Here is a 7132-nt window from a genome sequence, read left to right on the forward strand (position 1 = left end):
AGTTGATGATTCTTATTATATGGTGATATTTATACGTTTAATATTTTGAAAATTTATACACAATAAAGAGGTCCAAATAAGGATCCAGTTACAAGTAGAGTATTTTGTCAGGCCACAGGCCATATCTTAAAACTTTTATATGATTCATATACCTCTACTCGTGTGTGTGTCTATCTGTAGTTGTCAGCTCTTAATCTCAAATGACAGTTTCGAGGCTATGTATTTTTTTTTAAGATGTCTATTTATTTGAGAGGTAGAGTTACAGTAAGAGGGAGAGACAGACAGATTCTGGTCTTCCTTCCATTGGTTCACTGCCCAAAAGGCTGCCATGGCTGGAGCTGCGCTGATTCGAAGCCAGGAGCCAGGCGCTTCCTCCTGGTCTCCCATGCAGGTGCAGGCCCAAGCACTTGGGCCATCCTCCACTGCACTTCCAGGCCACAGCAGAGAGCTGGACTGGAAGAGGAGCAGCTGGGACTAGAACCAGTGCCCATGTGGGATGCCAGCGCCGCAGGTGGAGGATTAACCTGCGCTAGGGCACCAGCCCCTCAAGGCTGTGTTTAAACAGCACAGTTTTAATTGCAGGATACCCATAAGAGTCTTTTCATCTGCGTTTGAGTTCGTAATACTCACGGAATGCACAGACACCTGCATTAACCATAAAATTGACTCCATTTCAGCATTTAGGGAGTGAGAGACATCTGGTGCTGGAAATGATACCAAACTTTTTTCTTTTAATTTTATTTATTTAAGAGACAGGCAGATATCTCCCATCTATCTGCTGGTGTACTCCTCAAATGCCCAATGCCAGCAATAGCTGGGACTGGACCAGGCTAAATGCAGGTCTCATATGGGGGCAAGGACCCAAGTTGCTGATCCCAGCAGGAAGCTAGATCCAAGCAGAGTCAGGACTCCAGCTCAGGCATTCCAAGAGGGGATAAGGGATGCAGTCATTACAAGTGGCAGCTTAGTTGCTGTGCCAAATGCCCAGTTCTGGTTCTAAGCATTTTTTTTTTTTAAGATGTATTTATTTTACTTGAAAGAGTTACACAGAGAGGAGAGGCAAAGAGTCTTCCATCCGATGGTTCACTCCCCAGTTGGCTGCAAAGGCCAGAGCTGTGCCGATCTGAAGCCAGGAGCCAGGCGCTTCTTCCGGGTCTCCCATGTGGGTGCAGGGGCCCAAGGACTTGGGCCATCTTCTACTGCTTTCCCAGGCCATAGCAGAGAGCTGGAAGTGGAGCAGCCAGGACTCGAACCAGCGCCTATGTGGAATGCCAGTACCGCAGGCGGAAGATTAACCTACTGTGCCACAGCACTGGCCCTGAAATTTAGGGCTTTTAAATTCCATATTCATATTCTGTACCTCTCCAGTGAAGACGGGTAGTGTGTAAACTCTTCATGAAGAGTGAGCACCTTGTGTCAGTGGAGCTGGTTCATAACCTTTTGTCCCAAAAAGCAGAATTTTTACCAATATTAAAAGGGTGGCAGATCCATAGTCTAATGAATGCTCTGTCTTGCATGCTGACCTTCTTACATGAAGTCACCATGGACCATGGTAAAACGCCTTCTGGAGGGGCTGGTGCTGTGGTCCAGCAGGTTAAACCACCACCGGCAGAGCCATCATCCCATGTGGGTGCCGGTTCAAGTCCCGGCTGCTCCCTGCTGATGCACCTGGCAAAGCAGTGGAAGATGGCCCAAGTGCTTGGGCCCCTGTACCCATGTGGGAGACCTGGAGGAGGCTCCTGGCTCCTGGCTCCTGGCTTCAGCCTGGCCCAGCCTCAGCTGTTGCGGCCATTTGGGGAGTAAACCAACCGATAGAAGATTCTCCCTCTAATTCTGATTTATAAATAAATAAAATAAATCTCCCAAAAAATGTGTTCTGGATGCATCCTTACAGCACTGAGTTGTGAGCACATCTACAGAAAGAGTCTGAGAGGCAGAACCCAATGTTTGAAATGTTATCTTTATTAAGACAATAATAAACAATTCAACTTAGAGCACACATGCAAGCCCACTGTGTACTCACAAAGGACAGCGATCGCGACAGATACAAAGCAGAGGGATAAGCAACCCTTGGAGCTGCCCCCCTGAGACTGAAACCCACACTGGCAGGAAGGTAACAGGATACACACAGCCGAGTCTGCCAGGACGGCGGCTCTTGCTCCTCTGCGTTATCCTGTAATTGGTTCTTTTCCTTGAAAGCTGTTTGCCCTTGTCTCAGTCTAACCCGATTTCCGTATCCACTGAGTTAAGATTACAGTATTTTGTAGGGAGTTCTTGAGAACTGAGATGCTCCGCGTGAAATATAATAGCATTTCAATTTATGGAGAAAAGATGCAACCACACTTTTATCTGCCTAGATAAATGTGCATACAACAGGCACGCACAGGATTTTGATTTCATGGTGCTGCTTCAACAGCATGGACCTGAAAAAGCCTAAATGTACCTCAGTAGGAGAAAGGATAAATCAACTAAAATTCATGTATGATACAATACAAACAGCTATTAAAATGATCGGACAATCTAAATGGGTAAACAGATATCAAAAATTTTAAAATTAAGCTAAAAATTCCTAAAAAATTTATTATTTAAAACTATAAAATGCAGAAAGTACACATAGTAAAAAATACCAATTTCAAAGTAGGTATCTGTAAGGAAAAGACGGCAGAAGTGTTAAGTTTTATTTCTTTTAAAAAGTTAAAGCACTTCATTCAGGATGGTTAAATACATGGTCATCCTCAGTGTTCACGAGATACAAAGAAAATGCTATGGTGCAAAAACATGAAGTGTTTAACCTCACTTAGAATAGTGGCAAAGGGACTTAAGGTTTGTTTGGCCAGGGCTGAACAAGAGAAAAAAATACCAAACTCCTGATGGAAAACCAAAGAATACTGGCAGTGGTGACCAAGTATTACTGTATGTCTAAATGTTCATTCCTTTTTTTTTTTTTTAAGTATTTATTTATTTGAAAGTCAGAGTTATACAGAGGGAGAAGGAGAGGCAGAGAGAGAGAGAGAGGTCTTCCATCTGATGGTTCACTCCCCAATTGCCTGCAACGGCCTGACCTGTGCTGTTCTGAAGCCAGGAACCAGGAGTCTCTTCCTAGTCTCCCATGTGGGTGCAGGGGCCAAGGTACTTGAGCCATCTTCCACTGCTTTCCCAGGCCATAGCAGAGAGCTGGATCGGAAGTGGAGCAGCCGGGACTAGAACCGGCACTCATATGGGATGCTGGCACAGCAGGCGGCAGCTTTACCCACTACGCCACAGCACTGGCCCCTAAATGTTCATTCCTTATTGACCGATTTTAGCCATCTCTAGAAGTAGAGTACACATATCATATATGAGTGCAAAGGTACTTCGGAAAGTTCACGGAAAATGAAACTCAAAGATAAATTTCTGAAGGTCAGCCTTCGGTACAGCAGTTAAGACGTGGCTTGACAAGCCTGCATCCCATATCTCCATTTCAACACCTCCTCTGTTTCCAGCTGCCTGCTAATGGGCACCCTGGGAGGCGGCAGCAGGTGCCTACCACCCACATGGCTTTGGCCTGGCCCAGCCCCAGCTGCTGCAGGCTTTTGTCTCTCTCCGCCTTTCAAATAAAAATAAATCAAAAAAATATTTTAAAGGAGTATGCTTATTTTGGTGCCAAAAATATTAATCCGTGTTGATTTTTCATAATATTTATTTCCTATAAACTTTTTGAAGGCACTGCATAGATACAGAGATGGTCACCCCCCTGTAGCCTCAAATTTGGAAACTTTAATATCCAATGAGGCACAACTAAGTAATGCAACTACTAGAACTTTTGTTTATGAAGAATGTCTCATGAAATAGGAAAACTTGTTAAATATTTTTAAAAGGTAGAATGAAAAACTTGCACAAACCTGAGCCTTATTTTTTAAAAAAGGAAAATATTAAAAGGAAAAAAAATCGTGGAAAATGGAATTAAAGTGACTGATGCAAAAAGTTTTGAGATCCACACAGACAAAAGGTGTTCAAAATGTTCATGGAAAAATGCTTGCCATGGGAAAGCTATGCATGGATTTCAGAATTTTTTCACCAAAATAAACTTACCTTTTTAAAAATATATATATTTTTTTAAAAGGCAGAGAGAGGGAGAGACAGAGAGCTTCTTCCAGGTCTCCCATGTGGGTGGAGGGACCAGGCACTTGGGCCATCTTCCACTGCTTTACCAGGCCATAGCAGAGAGCTGGCCTGGAAGAGGAACAAGGAAGACTAGAACCGGCGCCACAAGCAGAGGCTTAGCACTATACCACAGCGTTGGCCCATTTTTTCATTGCATTTTCCATGAACACTTTGAAGCACTCATGTAATGTCTGCAAGAAATGTTAGCTGTTAATGTTAAGAACCCAACTGAAAACATCCCTCCATTCCCCGCCCTCCCCCCTTCTCCTACTGCAGGTGAGAACAGTACCGCCAAGCCCCCACACTCAGGAGCTCCGTAACCTCCGCTCAGTCACTCTCTAGCACCACCCTCTAGCGCTGCCTCCTCTTAACCAAAGGCCTCTCTTTGCCCGGTGTACTTTCATTCTCCTGTGCCTGTGCCATGCTTCTCTCTCGGCAGTGAAGGGTGTTGACGGGGTCAAAGGCGTGCAGGTGCAGGGAGGCGCGTCCTGCCTGCAGACACCAGTCTGGAAGTCAGATATACCCAGAGGTCAGAGGGGACAGAGCTGTGCTGTGCGGGAGGCCTCCGGTGGGGCTAGGTCCTTCCCTGGGCAGGGGTCCCTGCAGGTGTGGCTGTGGAGGCAGCACTGGCACCTCCAACAACCCTGAAGCTCTGCTCCACCTGCAGCCGCCACCGCTGCCCCAGACACAGGTGCGCTGTCACCTGCCGCTCCGGCCGGTCTGCACAGCCGGCCCAGCTCCTTGCTTGAGGGTGCCCACGCCTTTCTCTCTGAGGTCTAGCGCCTCCAGAAGGAGCCGGGCTGAGAGGCAAAGTCAGGAAAACCATCCCCCATGGGTCAGCGTTTGGCTGCAGCCTCCCCACTGGTCCCCAGCCCAGAGCCAGCTCCCTCAAAACCAAGGCGCCTAGCAAATCCAAGGGCTCTCTTCTCCCTGGTCTGCTGTGCCAATTAATGAAGCCTTCACACAGGCGTGCAAAGTCAAGAAATGAGTTCAGAATGCGATGCTAAGCACACCTGATGTACGCAATGAGGAAACGACACTAGACGCTCCAAAGAGCCGGGAAAGGTGCCCACTCTTCACTTCAGGGCCCGCACGCGGACTGCTTTGCCTGGCTGGTACTGCGGGGTAGGCCTGGCGGCTGGCGGTCGGTTGGAACATCTCTCACCTTGCTACACAGAGCTCCACCAAGCCCCACAGACCTGGGCGGCACCTCCAAGGCTATTTTCGTGGCCTCTGCCCCAGCTCCCCGCCCAAGCCCCCCAGGCCCAGGAAGTCCTAGATCTCTGGGAGTGGCTCATCCGGGTTTTTACTTTCTGGTGCATCAAAACGGAATGATAATGCTGACCTTGCAAGATTTTAAGGCTTAAGCACAATCAGCCCAACAACCTCAACTCCCAGCGGAAACAACAACAAGATTCAGAGAAATGGAAACCTCAGAGCCCGTGCGATCCTGTCCCCTCCAAGTGTCATTCCCCTGCGGACATGTCAGTTGATACAAGTGGCTTCTGTAGATCTTTCCATACCAAATGTGGTGGGTAGATATATCCAACACACGAAAGCAATTTTATATCAGTGCAAGTATGCATTTAAAATTACATTAGCTGTTATTTTGCATATCAATTAGCAGTTTGGGAAGAGAAACATCCTGATGTTTTATTTTCTATTGGATTGAAAATTTTGCATGAACACAACCTTTGTCATTTTACCCAGTTTTTGTGTTTCAGTCCGAAGGAATCATTGATATGATTTATGACATCTCTTGCAACACCTCCAGAGAGAACGTGATTTTCACGTTGTGAGAAGTGCTAAGCTGGACTGAAAGTACGAAATAACTCTGGAACCGGAGTCTGGGTGGCTGTTCCCCCAGGCAAACTACTTTACCCCAATAAATGGTTCCGTATGCTTTTAAAATCTGTTCCGGTTTATTTCTGTTGTTTAGCCGTCAGCTTTCTCTAGCCATCCCTTGTCTCCCACACTAAGCTCTCATATCAGAAAGAATTCCTGCGACAAGACCACGAGGGCTGCTGTGCCCACAAGTGTAAACTCAGTGCCGTGGGGACCAGGAACAAGATGGCAACGGTACTCTGGGTCCCCACTACCAAGAGAGATGTCCTGTTCACTGGGCAGCACGCCTGCGCCTGTTCTGTAGTTTTATTTGTTCACGGCCTGATGAGTCCCAGACTGGGAGAGAACTTGGCGGTGATCAACAGCCAATCCCGGCCAAGAGCAGTCAGGGAGAGGACAATTCTCTTGCCCACTCATGGGAGTTAGAAGTAAGCCACAAGGCCGGCGCCGCGGCTCACTAGGCTAATCCTCCGCCTTGTGGCGCAGGCACACCGGGTTCTAGTCCCGGTCGGGGCGCCAGATTCTGTCCCGGTTGCCCCTCTTCCAGGCCAGCTCTCTGCTGTGGCCAGGGAGTGCAGTGGAGGATAGCCCAAGTGCTTGGGCCCTGCACCCCATGGGAGACCAGGAGAAGCACCTGGCTCCTGCCATCGGATCAGCGTGGTGTGCCGGCCGCGGCGGCCATTGGAGGGTGAACCAACATCAAAGGAAGACCTTTCTCTCTGTCTCTCTCTCTCACTGTCCACTCTGCCTGTAAAAAAAAAAAAAAAAGATGTAAGCCACAAAGCATGGCCTTGACTTTGGCCTCCCTCCTCCTTCCTTCGTTCATGTGTTTGTGGCCGAGGGCAGCCGCTGTTAGCTTAGCCAAGCACGTCCCGAGCAGGTCGCCCACGCGGGACTTTCTCAAGTCAGCAGAGCTGCAGTGCGCTCCCCCTGATGGCAGCACGTGTTTCTGTGTGGCCCGGCGGGGGCAGCACAGGGAGGGGCTCTGCCTCAAGCCCCGAGCAACACCGCCCCCAGAAAGGCCACGTCCACTCCCACGGCCGCTCCTGTGAGGATGGGAGTCGTTGTGCTTCACGAAGATAGATTTTAAACAGGTTTTTTGTTTGTTTGTTTGTTTGTTTGCTTTGACAGGCAGAGTGGACAG

This window comes from Oryctolagus cuniculus, chromosome 8 (genome assembly GCF_051225735.1).
Source record: "Oryctolagus cuniculus isolate XC-2025 breed Fujian yellow rabbit chromosome 8, ASM5122573v1, whole genome shotgun sequence".
In the NCBI taxonomy this organism is placed as follows: Eukaryota; Metazoa; Chordata; class Mammalia; order Lagomorpha; family Leporidae; genus Oryctolagus; species Oryctolagus cuniculus.